The following is a 21,238-nucleotide window of genomic DNA, read 5'->3' as shown; positions in this document are numbered from 1 at the left end:
CATATTCTCAGGTTCAGCCTTTAAAATGAGCTGTAGGTGATTGAATTTAGATATGACGAAATGAATTTTTCAGCACTGGTTTAGAGGTCGCCCCGGCGGGATTTTTGAAAACGGTCAGTTTTCGCTGATATTCTCAAAAAAAAAAAATAATTCTACCTTACCAAAATTGGAAAAACCCACATTTTTTCACAGATTGATATGAATCTAAGCTACTTGAGAGAAAAACAGTAATGACACGATTCGCAGGATTCACTATAACTCACCTTATAGCAACCGTATATCAACCAAGGTATTTCACCACCAAAAAAAAAGGATGACATAAAACAAACTAAATATTTGCATCGGTGAACTTCGAACTCTTGAACTAATATTTACCATACTCTCAAAAACAAGATAGTTTATATTATATTACGAAAAATAATATTGGGAAAAATAATGCTTCGATATTTTTTATAAGAGTTCTATCGCAGTTTAACCAACCTATGACTACAAATGTATAACCCGTAAACTGCGGTTAAGCCCTAATTTCCCAAATACTGAGATATCTACATGAACTTGCACAGATGCAGTGCATACGGTCTGCCTGTTTGAAGACCTTTTTTTTAGTATGCTATTGAGCATACCAATCGTTTTTGTCACTGCTTCAGGTTTGCGCGGTAAAGTCTCGTTTTTTACTAAATTATTATAATCGCTTTAACAGCTGTATTCTGAAATATAAAATACTATTCCACGTTGAATCAGAAGAGCCTATTACTACACGAAACCGAGGCTGGTTGAACAAGAATTAAATCAAAAAGAAATAGGATCTACCGCAGCAGATTGAATTGGCTCACAGCATCGAACGAAACGAGGCTTCCAGCGATGAAATTAGAAAGAAAAAACTCCAATCAACCCCGGTATACAGATAGAAGTATTTTCCCCGTCCGCCATCTGACCTGACCCGTTGTCCGTGGATTCCCTTCCCATGGAGTAGCCATGAAATTTTAATTGCTTCATTTCCCTTCTCATCATTCATAACGCACATAGAGACGATATTGCAGCTGCTTTTTTCACTTCTCATCCGCACATGCCTAGTAGTAGGTAGGTAGGAATCTCATCCACAATCAGAGAAAGAAAAAGTATCATCATCAGTATTCCTCCTTCCTGAGCCGCTAGCATTTCTCGGGTCTCGGAATCGAGTCGGGATCGACGACAGAAATCCCATTATCAAGCACCATCACCCATAAATTCACGCTACATGGAAAACGCATCCGAATTTCCATCATAGTTGCTGGCCGACCGCCCCGGGGCCGGGGCTGCGGGAGTTCGCGTCTGTCAGTGTTTGACCGTTCTTGTAGGCCGAGCAGTTGCTGAATAGGTCGGTGGTCATATAATGTGCGTATTTTTCATCACCTGTCTTTCTAATAACGTAATAATCCGACTGGAAATTTTCTTGATTTCTTCTGGCTCTCGCAGTCTACGGGATCAACACGGATGGTTTTGTTCTGCCTGACGTTTCGGCACTTTGTATTAGGCAATTTTCAAGGGTGGAACTGTCTACCGTTCTTCGTTTTTGCCTCCTGTCGTTTTAAGCATTTGGAGCTTCCTGTGTGCAGTTTTAAACATTTATACATTTATTGGTAGAAATGGGGCATTAACTATTTTAAAGGTGAATATATAACGAAGTCACACCTCAAATTTTCAAGAGCACAAATCTGAAGAACCGAAAGTCGGTTTGCGCTGAATAGTTGATCGATTAGTAACCCGCTGGGGGTGACCAATCGATCAACTTTTCAGGGCAAACTGACATTCGGTTCTTCAGATTTGTGCTCTTGAAAACTTGAGGTGTGGCTTCGTTATATATTCACCTTAACGACCTGCACTACACTGTTCACCGAGATGTTGTTTAACTTTCTAATGTTTTTTTTTTCTGAAAAAGAAAATCGTCAGGTGCTCCAAGAAGTAGGCATAGTGCCATTTGGCATATAAATCATTTGGCATAACAGCCATTTGGCATAATGGACATTTGCCATTATGCACATTCTTACCAAGAAGGCTGTTCTTCGTATTATGCCAAACGGAATTATACCAAATAGCCATTATGCCAAATGGTCTTTATGCAAAATGGCTTTATACCAAACGAAGTTATGCCAAATGACATTATGCCAAATGGGGTAGAGCCGAAATACAAGTTGTCGGGTCATTTGTCCCTATGCCGTTTGGCTGACCGCCATTTGGCCGAATGCCATCTGACTGAAAAATGAATGAATCATTTGAATTGGTTTGGTTTTAACAAAAGGAGCCTGGATCCAAGTTTCTTTTTGACGTCGGGTCTATGGAAATTTCGGAGGTACTTCGGGCCGTGAGAAATTGGTGAATTTTTAGAGATTGCTGGTGCAAATTTATGAAGTATTTTTGTACTCCAGGGTATCCTGATTCCGGTTGCGATCATATCAACAGCTGTGGCTCCTAGTTTTGCCAGGAACAATATGGACATGCTGGAAGAGCCAGCGAAAAACATAGTGATTGCGGGTATGTTGGAGTTGGTGCTGGTACTGGTGTTTGTGGAAAGAAACTGGAGATTTCTAAGGGGATAAAAACTTTGGATTATGATAGGAAGCTGATAATTTCTGGAAAGGATTGTGTTTGGTCTATGGTTCAGGATTCCAGGAAAAAGTTAGAAAATTTGAGGGAAAACTTTTGTATTTCGAAAATTTAGGAAGACGCTATATGGGAAAGCATTCGCTTTAGTGTACACTATTCTACACTAAAGTATAAATTACCCAAACATATCAATCAAGAAAATCGTAGAACGATAAAATAAACAACCTACTCCTGCATTATTTCAGGATAGTAACTGACCATTAGAAAACTAATCAATTTATGAGGGATCTGTAAAATCTTCAGATAACAGGGCTTTATTCAATTAAAAATTTTCAATGTTTGTGCATTTATTCTAATGAAAACCAATATCATCTTTGATATTTATATTTTATAAATCTTGTGGGCTTCGTGGCCGTGCGGTTAGCGGCGTCATGGATATTCATGGAATTTTTGAAGGGACCTTCGAAAGGTTTTGTGGAAAGATCCTCAGTGGATTTCTTAAAGGAATCTGAAGAGGTATTCAGGGAATAATTTGCGCAGAACCTCTTGAAGGAACCACAAGTATTATAAGAGAAACACTTAGATAATATTACTGAAGGAAGCTTTGAAGGCATTCATGAATTTTTTTTGCAGTTCTCCGCTTAGGAAATTTGCGTGGAATTCTCAGAAGAATGTAAACATTTTTACGCGGAGTAATTTCCAAAGGAAGCTTTGGATGAATGGAGGCTTCTTTCTGTGGTAACTCTTCAAGCAGTTTCTGAACATATCGTTGTAAGAACTCCAGCAGGAACCTTATAAGAAAAAATGTAAGAAGACTGATATTTTTTTATTATTCCTGGAGTAATCTTTGAAGAAAATAAGTGAAACTATATTTTTAAACGGCATTTTTAAGGTAATACCTGAAATAATTTGTGAGAGATAATATTGGAGAAAGTGTATTTATTAGGTTTCTGATGGAACTTTTAAAAAAATCTGTCGTTACTTCCGGCAAAAAAAATCATAGAAGTAAATATCTAAAGGAGGCCCTGTAGAATGTTTATGAAGGAATTTTAAAAGAATTTTTGAAAAAGGAGGAAATTTTTAAAGAATTACACGAGCTATTCGTGGGAGGAAATCCTCGAAGAGCATCAAAATAAAGCTTTTGCAGCAACCTAAAAAAAATCCCGAACGAATGTTTAGAATATTTAGTGAGATTTAGAATATTTAGAAATTTGCCTTGGAGCCTTGGTGGAATTTTCGGTGGGAATTCTGAAGTCATTCATCTAGTATTCTCTGAAGATTCTCTTGGAGATGTTCTCAAAATCTTCGGAGGAATTGTTTGAGCCCCTAGATTTTTTTTTTTGAGTGAATTCCGAAAGATATCCTAGAATTGAAAAATTTCTGGAAGAATCCAATCGGGAATTTCTGAAATAAAAATCAGACACAAGAAAGCTCCTGCAGAATAAAAGGAATTTGGAGGAATCCTTCATGAAAATCATGGAAATTGAGAAATCCTGGGAGTGTAGCTCTTCCTTTAGAAAGAAGAAATTACATGGTTTCTCTAGGTTACTGGGTTGCATGAGAAAACGCTTTGTGTAATTCTACACAAATAAATAAAACTTCGAGATACTGCAGCAATTCCTCAATTGAATTACTATAGAAATTAGTTTTAAAAACATCCCAAGGTAATACCTGAAAGTTTTTTTTCTTTTATTTTTGGAGAAATTCCTGAGATACTTTGGGGCTTGAAGAAATTTCTAATGGAATACTTGGAACAATTTAAGCAGGAAATCCCAAACTAATCCTCGGACGAGTTTCCAGAATCCGTGAAAGATATCTCAGAGAAATGCTTTAGGTTATCCAGTATATGATGCATTCATTGAGTGTCCTTCCGATCAAAGCTTGAAGATGTACTCTCTAAATCACCAGGAGATGTACTCTGCTAATCATCTGGAGATACTTCTGAAGGATTATTTTCTTGGACGAATTTGTGGAAGAATTCTTGGACGAAGTCTTGGGGATTTTTTTTGATGAACTTCTAAAGGAACTCTGGAAGGAATTCTTGAAAAAATCCGAAAACTAATTGAAGAAAACGTTGGGAAAATGTTAAGAGATTTTCGGAGGATTTCAGTGCGTAATACTTGAAGAAATTCTTTGAGGAACCGTTGGAGCAATTTCTGGCTAGATTTCTGAGGGGATCTGCTGAAGACTTACTGTGTGATGAATTAGCAGTAAGTAGAAATTTACGAATAAAAAAGAACTTACTGGGCAAAATCCAAGAGAAATATTTGGAGAATCATCAGAGCAGTCCAGAAAAACATTTTTGAATAAATGTCCGAAAAAACTTTCCATTGAATAAATATGGATTAACTCTTTGAGAAGTTCTCGAAAGATTTTCTGTGGTTTTCTAAAACCATTTTTTGAGTATTTTTTTTTATTTCTTGAAAAAAACCTCTAAAAAGGCTGATTTTCGGAAACATTTTTGATGCAATACTCTTAGGAGTTTCTGAAGGAATATTATTAATAATGCTTGACGGTACTATCATCGGTATCATCGGAGCAAGATCCACCCAAGGAACCCTTGAGGGGATTCATAAATATTTTATGGAAAAAAAATCTATAGAAACTTTTACAGAAAAATGTTCAAGTCAGGTTCTGTTTTCTTCCAGAAGAAATTTATGGAGTTGGTAATCAACAGAGCAATTTGAAAATAATAGATTCTTGAAAAAGATTCTAGAGCAGCATGCAAAGGGATTCAACGATAAAAAAATATTGAATTACTAATGATCTTCAGAAAGAATTACTGGAATTGTCGGAAATTGCAGCAGAAGTTCTTAGAAAAAAAAGTCCAGTAAAAATGTTTGAAGAAAATCCTGTGGGAATGCTCGGAGAAAAGCCTGAAGTGATTTTTGGAGAATTTTTTGAAAGAATATGCCGAGGAATTTCGAGAGGAATACTCGGGGGTATGTTGAGCAAGATTCCTGGAATAGTCTATAAAGGAACTACCAGAGAATTGCATTGCATATTCCTCCTGGAAGATTTCCTGAAGGTATACACGTAAGAATCACCATAGTGTTTCCTAAAACTTTTGTGGAGGAATCTCCAATGGAATCTTTTGAAATATTTCTAGAAAAAAATCATGAACAAATTCCTGGATGCTTTTAGGAGGTACTCCTTTTGAATGAATTCACAGTGGGATTTCTGTAGGAATTTTCGGAAAAAATGCTGGAACAATTTCCAAGCACATTACAAAATGAGTTTCAATAGAATTTCTGGAGTAATGTCCAGAGGAATATTTGAAGCAATTCTCGCTGAAATTCCTGAAGCAACCTGAAACAAATTTCGGAGTAATTTGGGTGGTAAGTACTACAGATTCCTGGTGGAATCATCGATAAAGTATTTTCGATGGAACCTCCTAAACCTTGTTTTAAACATTGCATGTATTGATGGAGCAAATCTCGAAAAAATCTGTTGGTAAATTGTAGAGGAAACATAAAATAAATCCTAGGAGAACTTCCTATAAAAACCCTCTAAGGAATTCATACAGAGATTTTCGAAAAAAAAAACTGGAGTAGTTTTTGAAGAAATAACTGGAGGAATTTGTACATAATTTCTTGCCAAATTTTCAGATAAACTACTTTAAAAATTACTTACGATGCTTTGTACAAATTCTAGTGGAATTTTCAATGGAAATTCTCTAAAATCGGTATTAAATACCTCACGAATTCAGTCTCATCACAATTTTTATAATTAAAACCTTTCATACATTTTATGAAAATCTTGTAGTATTTCCCAACTGAAATCATTAAAAAAATGTTAGCAGCTTCACTGGAAGTTCATTGAATTACCAAAGACACTATCCCAAAGTTTACAACATACTCAAAACATTAGTAAAACACCACCAAATCATCACAAAACATATTAAATTGTTCTCCAGATTTTTTTTCGAGTAGTTTAGAGTGGTAGTAGTCTTAGAAGGCCGAACCCAAGTAACAATTCCATCGCTGATTGGTTTTGTTTGATTTTTATTAGAGTTTTATCACAGCAATAATCAAAACTCACAATTTTATGACTACTTTTATGGGAACCATTGGTGAAATGTTTTATAGTATACTTAAAGATATTCATAAAGCCAGATTTTAAGAGTAAACAAAACTCTCCGATATGTAAACCTTCTGGCATTCATTATTACCACAATAAAACTGTTCAAACTCTCAACAGATGGCGATCCATTCGATTAGTAACGACATCTGTTGGTGGAAAAGCAGAAACTACGACACTGCTAGGTTTATTGCGGTCATTATAAAAGTAAACTTGCTTTCGTTTTATTTTCGCTAATTTTGGTCGTCGCCATTTTGAAGAATTAGTTTACGTGAATGGAAAATAGTTAATTTTGCTCAAACAAACCAATGAATTGATAGTTTGCCGCTGTTTCCATAACATGCTCACATAAATAAACTCTTCCAGCTGAGTTTTCTTGCGATTCGAGATAGTTTTACTAAATTAACAAATTGATTTATTTCATTTCAAGATGATAATATTTACTATTTTCGAAGCGCATTAATTTTATGCTTCTGCAATCCCCATATTCACGGTAAAATTGAATGCGCATAAGCCTACCACCACAATAACTACTAAAATATTACTTTGAAATGATCGCTTTCTTCTTACGAATGATGTGTGCTCCTGAACCTTACGTGCCATCGAAGGAACTATTTTGGATCTTGACGTGTCATAGTTTTTGTTGGAAAAAAAAATAACAACAATCATCATAACCTGTTTTCGTGAATGGAAAATTTTTCAACTAAGTTTTAAAACAGTTTTATTGCTACTCTTATTGTGGTTTGCAAAACCTCTCCGAGAGTGGTCCACTTAGCCGGAAGCCGCTCTTAAAAAGGTTATCAAGAGGTTGTGATGATAAATCAGTTTTATTGCAAGTTTTATAAAATTGGTCATGAAGATCTTTTATAGAGCAGAACAAAACTTAAAATGTTACTTGGGAATAGTTTATTTTAAAAGCCGATTTTGAAAAGGTCGATTTAAGTAAGTGGCAGACAAACACGAGAAGCATAATATCAATATCAACAAGGCAACGCCCATTCGAAAGAGGGTAATCTAAAAGTTTGTTCAAGGCACAAATCAAATAATACATCATTACAGCATGATATGGTTGATTATATATGAGGCCACATAAATCAATGAATTGCTGTTCACTGGTAGGTAGATATATTATTCATCCATTTTCGAAACAGAGTGCAACTTTTTTGCAAACGGATGGAGCTGGAATCGCATTGCCCCATCACGTTACCAACATCCACCCAGCTGTGTGTAGACGTAATAATCGCACAACCATTGCACATCAGCTTGGTCCCATCCATCCCCCAGGGCCAGGAGGGATGACCGACCACACGGTCAAGCGCCGTTCTGACAATTTCGGACATTAAACTGACGGATGGAACCATTCCCTGAGGGCTGCAGCCAGATGGATGGTGACCACTACTGTTGCTGGTCCCAGTTCCAGTAGGACACAGTTAGCAGTGCAGTGCGGGCAAATTTTCGCAGCTATTCTCGGACCGAATCTCGCCCGACGCGACGCGGCGTCGCTGCATGACACTGAGTGAATGCATTTATTCACCTGAACTGGTGGCGGCGGAAGCAATGCTCATCCGTCGTCCATCTTCAGGGCGGGATGCACCGAGCACTCCGAAAAGGTGATGGATTGCTGGTTTCTCGCGACCACCGACCACCACAACCAGTGGGTACTGTGCGGCGGCGTCGCATTTATGATGCTCGGTTGAGTCCGTCGTCCGTCGTCATCGGACCCGTTGGACGTTGGCGGAGAATTCTGATTCGAGTTGAACTTGGGTTGGCAGCACATTTCGTGTGACCGGGATGATTTTGGGCCCCGCCGGTTACGATTTTTCGGTCGGTTGGGATTTCGCGATCGGTTTAGTGGTGTGCGGCTAGTGGGATTCAATCCAATAACAGTCATTGGATTTCGATGGTTTTGGTTGGGTGGCTGGCGTTGGATTATGGTTGTATATGTATGGTCTGGAGGAATATTTTAGAATGATAGGATTCATTTCTAATTTTGTTTTTATTTATTTGTACAGCTTCCATTTCAGGCAGATTCAATAGCTCTAGTGTAGGGCCTATAGAGGAACAGCTGTAACGTTACGTTATGTTACGTAACGGCATGAGTATGCTGTTCTAACTTAACGGCGATGTGTTCCTGAATCCTGAGAACTGAACTCTAGAACGGAACAAATTTCATTTTCTTCTTTTGTCACAGTGCTCGTTGACTCGTCAATGGGGGGTTTGGGAGGATTGGAGTTGATAAATAATAAATGTATTTGATGAAAAAATACCCAAACAATTCAGCAAAATCGCTTAACTCATCGGATTTGGTAAGAAATTTTCAGGATGACTCTAATTTCACCTTAAAATTTAAATATTGGATTATTTATTTGTGCCCTTCCTCAAAATGTTGAATTCCGACCAAAATTTCCAAGGGAGGACCCCTCTTGACTTAAGAGAAAATTGAAATTTGTGTCAGCCTTATTCAGAAAAGCAAGAATTTATCAAAGCCACAACCGAATTTGGAAACTTATTGATGGCTCAGATTCCGACGTTATGTATTTAAACGTATAGGCAGAGCTGAAAAATATCAAACCTCTCCGTTGACTGCTTGACCACCTCCACTAGCACTGGATGCCGATCATTATCAAGACATTTCGGCAAAAAAAAACTGCACACTTTAGCCTTTATTTTATTAGCATTAGTTATACGATTTATGTAAATTAAATTAAAGTAAAATTTTCCATAATAAAACCCATTCAAATTCCAACCGTGTTACAGAGCGCGAGGTCTCAACCAGTTGCATCAAAATGTTGCGCAGTAATTTTAGACGCAAAAGGGGATTGATGCTATAAAATTCAAATCTTCCCATACAACGTTGATCCATCCTACTGTATAATTACGCCTCGGGAATCTAAAATGGTTTGATTTGACAAGATCGCTTAAATTTTTATCGAAATTTTGTTCTTTTACGCATATTTATCGCTGGCATCGATTTTGTTCACCTTCGTCATTTCAGCGATGCATCCAGATCCAATCCTGATTCTGCAACACTGCGGTATCTTAGGTGTGGTCAGAGACTATTTTCTTGCTGCCCGTTTATCTGGTTATCGAACATTTTTGATGATTTGATGTGTCGCATGCATGGGTTTGGTTCACTTTTTTAATTGGCTACTTCCAGCGGGACACCTAGAACCGGTTCTGGAACACAGCCTGTTCAAATTTGTTATTTGTGGATTGATTGGTAATTATCGGTGACTAATATCGGAAACAGCTTGTTTAGCGTGACGCGTTTCGACCTACTATTCTTCGGTCACTACCGGAACACTACCGGTTCAGATATAGTCTGAGACTATTTTCCTACTTCCCGTTCATCAATCGAAAATGCCGTGGTTTGATGGGTCGCATGCATGGGTTTGTGTCATTTTCATATCTGGCCACTTTCTGGGGTACCGGTCTGGAACACAACCATGGTGGAATGCTGAGGTCCGACACCGACGAAACGTACTTCGTAAAGCACGCCATCGCTACCTGCGCTACCGAACCCCCGACAATAGAATCCTTCTTCGAAGACTTGAGGCGGAGTACGACGATTGTGTTTCCTCATCATTCCGTGAGTACAGGGGATAGACAAAATGATCGGGACAGGCAAAATTTCACTTTTCAAAAAATGTTCAACTAGCTGTTACTTTTCGAAAAGTGCATCAAATATTCTCAAATTTTCACCGTAAGTTCATCAACTAGTTGTGTATCAGTGTTCCAAATTAGTAAAATATCGGACTATTCTCCATGATGTTATAAATATTCTTGAAAAAGGTATAGTTATCCGATAGCCAACTTTGAGCTGTTATATCTCCAGATTCAATGAACCGAATGCAATGAAATTTAGACCATTTATGAGCTATGAAAAACCTTTGACTTAACTTAAAATTCTTAGCGCGGAAGAAAATTATAACGATTAGATGATTTTTCTAATAAAACACCAAATTATCCAAAATTGTTTCAAAATTCAAGATGCAAATTATAGTTCATTTAATTTCCCTCTAAGTGATTTATATATTAATATGTTTTGAAGGAAAGTAACAACATAGCCGCCAATAAATTGAAAAAGTTATGGGATGCATATTAAGAATAGACCAATTTACTGAAAAATCGTGAAATAATTGAAATCGCTATAGCTAAACTCATTATATAAGTCATAAATGGTCAAAATTTCATTGCATTGGATTCATTGAATCCGGAGATCTAACAGCTCAAAGTTGCCTATCGGATAATTATACCTTTTTCAAGAATCTTTAGGGTTCATTCAAATATTACGTAACGCAAAATATGACAATTTTAGACCCCCTCCCTCCCCACGTAACAACTTTTGTATGGAAGATTTTGATTTTTTGTATGGAGCGTAACACAGTGCTAGACCCCCTCCCTCCCCCCATTGCGTTACGTAATATTTGAATGAACCCTTATAACTTCGTGGAGAATAGTCCGATCTTTTCCAAATTTGGACCACTGATACACAACTAGTTGATGAACTTACAGTGAAAATTTGAGAATATTTGATGCACTTTTAGAATAGCTATTAGTTGAACATTTTTTGAAAAGTGAAAATTTTGCCTGTCCCGATCATTTTGTCTATTCCCTGTACATTCTCCGAATCGAAGACGATGTTAAGGTGGATCCCTCTTCGTTTTGGCGTTTTTTCAAAACTAGAAAAGATGCACAGGCTATATCGTCCGAAATGTCATTTGGTGACAAAACATCTCACAGTGTCGAGGACTCCGCTGAACTTTTTGCTGATTTCTTCAAGTCAGTGTACAGTCCGGGCTCTTCCGCAGATTTTACCGAAGTTTTGAATTCCCTGCCGTCGTACAACATTATTTTCCCGCGTCCTACATTTACCGTAGCAGATGTTACCATGGCACTTAAAGATGTAGATCCTTCCAAAGGTCCTGGATCGGATAAGCTTCCCCCCGTTTTCATTAACCGCTGTGCAGACGTCCTCGCTTCACCTGTTTGCCGGTTTATTTAATCTGTCGCTGTCGGAAGCCGTTTTCCCAGATATGTGGAAGGAGTCCGCCGTTACGCCAATTCACAAAGCTGGCAATATTCACAATGTTGAGAACTACCGGCCAATTTCGATTCTTTGCTGCCTTGCTAAGACGCTAGAACTGTTGGTTCACGAAAAACTGTACATCGCTGCCAAGCCCATAATTTCGCAATACCAGCATGGTTTTTGTGAAAAATCGCTCTACTACAACCAACCTGATGGCGTACACTAGCTTAATAAACTCAAGCTTGGAAAAGCGCTTGCAAGTAGACAGTGTGTATGTGGGCTTTTCCGAAGCGTTTGATAAAGTCCCGCATGACCTTACTCTAAGGAAACTCGATCGATTAGGTTTCCCTGGTTGGCTTATAACCTGGTTAAGTTCATACCTACGTAATAGGTCCGCATATGTTAAACTGAAATCCGTAGCGTCATCTCGTTTTCCGATACCTTCAGGCGTCCCCCAAGGAAGCCATCTTGGACCACTGATATTTGTGTTATTCGTTAATGACCTGAGCTACCGAATAACCTCACATCACCTTATGTACGCCGACGATCTTAAGATATACCGGATCATTAGCTCGCTGGTGGATTGTGCAGCCTTGCAACAAGATATCGACGCTGTGGCTGCTTGGTGTGCCTCAAACGGAATGGAGCTGAACGCGATCAAGTGTAAGCTAACAAGTTTCAGCAAGTCGCAAACGCTGTTGACTTTTGGTTACAGAGCAAATGGGATAGTGCTGGAACGAGTTAACTCCATCAAGGATCTAGGAGTAACTATGGACTGCAAGCTAAGTTTTAACGACCATGTGACTTCACAGTTGAAATAAAAATGTAATTTTAAGTTTATTTTGATGCACATATTTGGAGCACGAAAATAAACGCAAAATTACATCGAGCTGTGAATTTACATTGCTTGAATTGAAAGACAACGCGTGTAAATTTACACGTCGTTGAAATTTACACAAATAGCTTACGCGGATGGTTCTTCTGTTCTGTTTCGTTCCCACTCGTTCCCAATAGCGAAAGAGCAGCACCAATTTCTCCCCCGGGATTTCGGGTTGCAAAAAAAGAAAACAAAAACATGCCTTGCAAAGAATACTTGTGGACGATTTATTAATTTTCTTCATTTCCGAAATGTATGATTTATTAAACTTCATCATATCCCAAGTGTTGCTGGTGGTGACGGGCGAATCTGGAACAGTCTCTTTCTCTTGGCTTCCCAATTGTAACTGGATCGTAGGTGTCTAAAATCAAGCAAAGTAAATAACATTTTGCACTAGAAGAAGGGATGGAACTTACCTGCTGATATTTTCCTATGAAGTAGTCTGAAAGATACCCGAAACTCGCGTGCGTGATGTTTTAATCCCAAATCAGCAGCAGAAAATCACAGACCAATTAAAAACGCCACTGATGAACAACACCAAAGGAAAACTGAGTACCACCACGGACATATTCCTTTTCTTCTGCCATTCAAAACCATTTAGTTTTACACGATGATGCAAATGTAAACGTTTTTCGATTTGAAATCCAATGCATGTTGATTTATTTTTAAACAGGTGTTGAGTATTACATTGAGAAGTAATATCGTGTAAATAAAACTGTATTATTGCGTCTTTTTCCATGCTCTAGTTATGTGCATTGATTTTAACAGAATTTTACATCGAAATATCCTTTCAATTCGTGTAAAATTACTGCATTTATGATTTACATCTAGTTTAAATTTAAAAATTTTTAGCTGTGTATAGAAAGGGTCCAACGGTGCTTCGTTCTTTACGGAGACTATGCTTTACGGAGACTACCGTGGTCTGACCCGCTGCAGCTGCCACCGTACAACGACCGATGTCAACTTATAAGACTGGAGCCATTGCGCAAGCGCCGCTTGTATTTACAAAGAATGTTTGCATACGATGTACTTTGCAACAGGATTGACTGCCCGGAACTTCTTCAGCAAGCGCGGTTCTTTGTACCAGCGAACTTCATTCATTACTGCTCGACATCATACAGTTTACGGCCAAAACAATCCGCTAGAGCGATGTTTTAATGCACTTAACGATATTGAATGTTTTGACTTTAATATAAGTAGAACTCGTTTTAAGAATATTATTAGAAATAGTATGTAGTTTAGCATTAAATCAGTCTGTGCAGCCCAGCTGAAGACGGTGGAATAAATAAATAAGAATAAATAAAAACACTTAAATGGCCATAACTCCGGAACGGCTGGACCGATCTGAACCATTTTCAATAGGAAACAATGAGAGCAGATGCCGCGTCGAATGAACCATCGGTCGTTGAAATCGGTTCATATTTACTATCTAAAAATGAGGTGACCTTTTTGTACACATACACACACACATACATACACACAGACATCATCTCAACTCGTCGAGCTGAGTCGATTGGTATATAACACTTGACCCCTCTGGGGGCTCTATCAAATATTCAAATATAGCCTTTCGGTACACCTTGGTGTACGAGAAAAGCAAAACTTAATTATGTCAAGATTGATTCTAAATGAGCTTTTCATATAATAGATCAATTTAAGCTTTTGTGGAAATACGCAAATTTCAACAAAAATGCTTCAAATATGCAAATCCGGGATTTTCGGGACGGGATTTTCGGGACGGAGCACAAAAAAAAGTAAAATTTCCATAGAAAATACTAAACTTTGGCTTTCCAGAACTCCTAGAATTTCTAACAAAACCATACTTTTTCCCCCATTTGGAAGACAAACTCTTTATCTTTTGATTTCTAGCTTCGCCAATCTAGAAAAATCGGAAAAAAAATGCGAGAATAATAGTTATTTATGTAACGAGTTGCAAACAGTTATTTTTTTCAGCACGAGTCGTACATTTATCAAACGAGGCTTGCCGAGTTGGATAAATACGAAGAGTGCTGAAAAGATCGAGTTTTGCAACGAGTTCCATACAACATTTTATGCAATGATTTTTTCATTATACAACTCATTTGAGTTGCATAATATTCATAATGCAACCCAAATGAGTTGCATAATGAACATAATGCAACTATTTTTCATTATGCAACTCATTTCAGTTGCATAATGAACCAGTACGGAAAAGTAGGTCATTATGATACTGAAATGAGTAGTATAAAATAGAAATTATGATACTGAATTGCATAAAAACTTTTTTATGTTTTACGGTTTTTGTGCACTTTTCATTTACATTTGTTGTGGCTAATCTCACGTGTAACATAAACAATAGTTCGTTTACACACATACAAGTATGAGCAATGGCTCAATTATTAGAACAATTTACATCACATAAAACAATGATTAAACAGATGAATAAAATATGCAAAACTGTTATTGCTCAACAGCACAATTGTGCTGGTTCGTCATGAAAGGGATATCTTTCCGAACCCGAGTTTTTTAAATTTGTCAATTTGAAAACCCGAAACCCGAACATCTCTAAAAAAAACACCTATTGTTTTGAGTTACTACGTTAGCAGTAATATGACTACTGAATTGTATACATGTGAATTAAATTGTTTTAGCATTTTTTTATATAAATGTTAAGGAAAATAAATTTCCTAAAAAGTAGTACCTACAGAAAGGTTTTAACGATGTCACGAATAAGAATGACGAAAATTTGTTTGTCAAAGCTTTTAGTGTGCCGCGACTTAAAAATTCCAAAAAGCGCCAAAATTCAAAAAAAAAATGTAAACCTCAAAATGAAAAAAAAAGTATATAACACGCTAACATCTCTTCAATGTATGGTTCCTGAAAACTACAATTCAATACCTTTCAACCCATGAAAAGAAATTTAAAATGGGTCAACTGCTTTAGAAGTGATGATTTAAAAAGTTTATAAAAATCTGATTTTTTTGGACCTCCCTGCCTTAAAAATGATCACCCAAATTATCATGACATATGGTGGGCAGAGATGCCAGATATACAGATTTTTCTGTATTATACAGATTTTTGACCTTCTATACAGACAAGATACAGAGTACAGAAAAATACAGATTTTTAAAATGTGATACAAATTTCTCCAAAAAGCATAAAATTCGAAGTTATTTTTAGTAAATTCAATGGAAACTTGATAAATTGATGCTTAAACTTTAATCTTTAAATTTTTATTTGTACATTTTCACAATTGTTTAAAAAAAGGAATACCAGTAAAAATTAAAAACCGTCAAAAAGTAGTACATTTTTTTAAAGTTTCTATTGAAATCTAGGACTCTTAGTGCCTGCTATACTCTCAAATATGGCGATACAGAAAAATCTGTATTGATACAGATTTTTGATAAAATAATCTGGCATCTCTGATGGTGGGTGAATATACAAATTAATCGTTTTTTTTGTTTTGATAAATTTCACAATTATTTGACGTCTTCAAACTAATTAAAAATAGATACATAACACCCATTAAATAGGCACCGTTAACCCTCTAATACCCAAATTTTTTATTTTGATCTAAATATCATTTTTCGTCATCTAAAATCGATTTAAACATGTTTTGGAATATGATTCTTTTTATTTCTCGATTTCGTGAATTTCAGTTTTTGATTTTTCTAATTTTTATTTTTGAACATCCCCACACTTTTATATTTTTTCTGGAAGCCTATTTGGGGTACGGATTTTTTGGGATGAAAACATTTTGAGATTTTATGATTGTTGTTGAAATATTTTTATTTTGAATTTTTTTCACATAAAATTTTATTTTCCGTGTAATTTTAAGGAAAATAATTTTGGAGTGTATTCGATCCCCTTAAACTATTAAACAAGGATAGAATGGTTTGGGAAAAATTTAAAATATGTTAATTGTAGCGATTCAATACAAAATAAACAATGACTTCTAAAAGGTGACCAAAACATCAATTTTTCAATGATTTTTAAAAAAATGTAAATACGCTTTAAAATACACCAAAAACTATTTTGAGATATACAAAACAGTCCTAAATATCAGCCAAAAATATAAAAGTTTTGATTTCCCACGAAACAAAAATTACAAAAATGCTCAAACTATACCCCGTCTAAAGGCGGGGTTGGGTATTAGAGGGTTAACCGGGGTCAAATTATTCAGCGGGGTGAAATTGATCATTCGGGTACTACATTGTAATTCCATACTAGGAACTTCCAAGCGTCGTAATGATCTTAAACATTATACCTCATCCAGTTGATAGATGTCTAGAGATGAGTGTAGACTTTTAATTTTTTTATAAAAAGTTAGTTCTGCCTTAATTTTTTTAGGAATTTGCAATGTATTTCTCATTTAGCTGAAACCATCCCGACTAGAAAATTGTAACAAAAATATAACATAATCCTAACAAATCATATCAAAATTATAACAAAATATGATATGAATTTCAGCCTTAGGATTACTAGTTTCTATCAAAATTTGATATAATTTTGTAGCATTATTTTTCAAAAGCCGAAGACTCAAAGCTAAATTATAATACAATGAGTCATCAAACAACATTTATAACATAATGTGATATAATTCAGTTATAGTATTTTGAAAACACAAAGGATGTTGAACATGATTACATCCCAATGAATTGTAAATATCATGATTTGTTAGGATTATGTTATATTTTTGTTACAATTTTCTAGTTGGGTATTCTGCCAGATATTATAAAGATTCTAGAAAAGGGTATAATTATCCGATAGCTAACCTTGAGCTATTATATCTCCGGTTTCAAGGAACCGAATGCAATGAAAATTTGACCATTTATGACCTTTTTTTTTAATGAGCTATGAAAAACGTTTGACTTAACTTAAAATTCTTAACACGGAAGAAAATTATAACGATTAGATTATTTCTCTAATACAGTGATAGACATTCGTTTAGCCGAGGCTAAAAAAATTTCAAAAAAAATGTCAGGAAAATCGTACAAAAGATTTTATGATAAAACTTTTTTATCGTAGTGATAGTATATCTAGTACTGTTTTATAAAAATGTGATACATCATACTTACATATACACTGAAACAAAAACGAGGGTAAAAACCCTTCAAATGTCATTTCTTGCCTAGACATTCGTTTAGCCGAATTGAACATTTTTTTGAATTCCATAATAAAAAACTAACAAATTTAAAAAAATATCCAAAAAAGTCATTTTGTATGATGACCTGCATTATAGATCGACTTGTAAATAATGAATTAGGTCGTTTTTGGAAGTGTTGCCATATTAATTTTGCATGCATCTCATATAAATATGTCATAATATTGCAAATGTTTCCAAATTGAGATTTGATGTAGTTATTTTTATCGGAAGTGTTTCAAAAGAATGCAATGAAAGTTTCATGACCAAAACAGGTTAAAAATTTACGAAAAACAATGTTTTGACCAGAAAAAAATAACGCAAACCATCAAAAAATCACGTATTTAAGTATTGTTTTGATGAAATATTATGGTTTCACTTGCATAAATCACAGCGTTTACTACTATTACGTCTTCTAATAGCTCCCAATATCTTCCAGACTGTATTCTGGCTGAAATTACATACATTATACGGCTCATATTTCGAGAAATGACACTGAAAGTATTCAATTTTCTAGCATGAACTACTTGTTTCATAATTTAGACATTCTTTTCAAATAAATCATGTTGAAAATGAATGTGGTTCTCAACTAAGACTCATTTATAATATATTTCTTCAGATTGAATGAAATAAGCCAATTGTTTGACCATATCTTGCATTTTTGTATGAGCATCTGCTTTCAAATAAACAGGGTACAAAAATTCTGACACTTCTGGCAGTTCTTTCACTTAGCAGTCTTCTAACTCATTTGGTAATGCTAGTATCAAACAGGTAAACTCCACAGGCATTAGGGCACGTCTTTATTTCAATGCAGAACTATTTATTTTGGCTTTTATCAATCCCACTTTAAAGTTTAAACAACTTAAACCTAGTATACTTAATTTTTTCATGACATTTTATGCAATAATTTGAACATTTCTAACGATAATTCTGTGCCATATTTTCAAAACTGCTAATCTAGCTTACGTTTGAGCGTTTACAGAAATCATTCTTTTAAAATAAATTTGTTTATCGTCGCTTCTCCTTATCGGGACATTTTTTTATAATATTTCTCTGAATTTCACAAATATTTATTTTTAAGGTCAATTATCTCGCTAACACATCATAAACTAAATGCCTTGGAGTATATCCTCGAAATATACTCACGAAATTGCAAAAAAACTATTGAAAACCAATTTTTCATTTACCTCGGCTAAACGAATGTCTAGGCAAAAAAATGACATTTGAAGGGTTTTTACCCTCGTTTTTGTTTCAGTGTATATGTAAGTGTGATGTATCACATTATTATAAAACAGTACTAGATATGCTACTACCATAAAAAAGTTTTATCATAAAATCTTTTGTATGGGTTTCCTGACACTTTTTTTGGTCTCGGCTAAACGAATGTCTATCACTGTATAACACCAAATTATCCAAATCTTCAACATTATTTCAAAATTCAAGATGCCAATTCTAGTTCATTTGAATTCCCTCTAATTGACTTGAATATAAATATGTCTTGATGGAAAGTAACAACATAGCCGGCAATACATTGAAAAAAGTAATGAGATTCATATTAAAAATAGACCAATTCACAAAAAATGATTAACTAAATGAAATCGCTATATCTTTTCCTCTCATTAATAGTTTATAGTTAAGTCAAACGTTTTTCAAAGCTCATAATGTATGTAAGTCTTTCCGACCCTGCAAAGCTGGTGTTTGCTAACCATCCGGATGGTACAAGAAGGCGTGGAGCGCAGAGAGCACGATGGGCGGACCAGGTGGAGCGTGATCTGGCGAGTGTTGGGCGTGACCGAGGTTGGAGAGCTGCAGCTGCAAATCGAGTATTATGGCGGCAAATTGTTGATTCAGTATTATCATGAATTTGATGTTAACTAAATAAATGAAATGTATGTAAGTCATTTATGGTCAAAAATTCATTGTATTCGATTCGTTAAATCCTGAGATATAACCGCTCAAAGTTAGCTATCGGATAATTACACCTTTTACTAGAATCTTTACAGGGGATAGAAAAAATGATCGGGACAGGCAAAATTTTCACTTTTCGAAAAATGTTCAACTAGCCGTAACTTTTCGAAAAGTGCATAAAATATTCTCAAATTTTCACTGTAAGTTCATCAACTAGTTGTGTATCAGTGTTCAAAATTTGGAAAAGATCGGGCCATTCTTTACAAAGTTATAAAGATTCTTGGAAAAGGTAAAATTATCCGATAGCAAACTTTGAGCTGATATATCTCCGGATTCAATGAACCGAATGCAATGAAATTTTGACCATTTATGTCTTATATTATGAGCTATGAAAAACCATTGACTTAACTTAAAATTCTTCGACTCACTCAAAGTGCAAATTTTCGGTAATACCAATCCGTGTGGTCAATTATGAATTTCAAATAACTCAACGTACATATGTACAGATGGGTAAATTATTGGTTAAATTGGGAAAAAAATCCACAGCTCAGGTGAGATTTGAACTCACGACCCTTATTCGCTAGGCAAGTGCTTTACCAACTAAGCTACCGAGCCAATTAATGACCCGGCAACTTAGTTGTCATAAGGTTCAAATTCTAATCTCAATCGATCTATATCATCTTCCCCTAAACCGCAAATATAACCATCTCTGTTGTACATATGTACGAAAAACGAAAGCGATTTGTTTATTGTTTGAAACTGTATGCCTATCATACAGGCACCGCTTTCTCAACCACTTGTAGAGGAAGAACAATTGCTACCTGGAAGGCGATCAAACTTCTTAACAAGGAAGAAAATTATAACGATTAGATTATTTTTTCTAATAAAACACCAAATTATCCAAAACATCAACATCTAGTCTAGTCTAGTCTAGTCTACACATACACAGCCATTCATTGAAAGAATCCTGGAAAATGATAGAATCGACTAATTCTACCATTTTTCTTGTCATTATTAATGTTTGCAGTACATTGAAATGCATTACAAGCATTAAAGCGGCCAGGCCTACTGTGCAGCGTTATTATTTTTACAATAGAGCCATTAAGTGGGGACATCTCGTACCAACCACTCAGCTTTTGTTAAACCATAATAAGTGAAAATCGATGGGGGTGACGATGCTAAGAAGGTTAATGTCACCCCATGGTTCTTCGCTTCCTTGGATGGAACACAGGTATTTGGTCCGTGTCCTGGCCCTAATGCCTAGGCTTAAGCGCCTTTACTCGCTCTCTGAAATGAAACAAACTGGGTGCGAGGGAAACGTTGCGTAACTAAAAATTAGTTTTCGAAGTTTATAAATGCCCCCTTAAGGAAAAAAAAGGAAAATGTAGTTTGAAACGGTCTCACTGATTTATCTGGAAACTGCTGTTCTTCGGTGTTAGGGGAGCGTCATTACAACGCAGTCAGGCTTGCTCCTCGTCTCACCACCGTCGCGCACGCAGTCAGTCAGCATTGGAACACAAATCAGCACCGCGCCCGTCCAAACACAAATTCTCACACGATGATAAATATCCCAATTTTGAAGTAGTTTCACTTTAATCACAACTCTCCCGGACAACTGAATTCGGCACCGCCCAAACAC

At 35.9% G+C, this 21,238-nt stretch overlaps 1 protein-coding gene across 5 annotated transcripts in view; it reads left to right on the top strand.

Moving 5' to 3' along the window:
• LOC109404556 (cGMP-inhibited 3',5'-cyclic phosphodiesterase 3B) overlaps positions 1-21,238 on the top strand; it is a 916,127-nt gene that overhangs the window by 723,143 nt on the left and 171,746 nt on the right. The gene's annotated exons all lie outside the window — the stretch shown is intronic.

Source organism: Aedes albopictus, chromosome 2, assembly GCF_035046485.1.
Source record: "Aedes albopictus strain Foshan chromosome 2, AalbF5, whole genome shotgun sequence".
Taxonomy (NCBI): Eukaryota; Metazoa; Arthropoda; class Insecta; order Diptera; family Culicidae; genus Aedes; species Aedes albopictus.
Note: the sequence above shows the minus strand (reverse complement) of the source record. Positions and strands in the feature narration are given on the sequence as shown.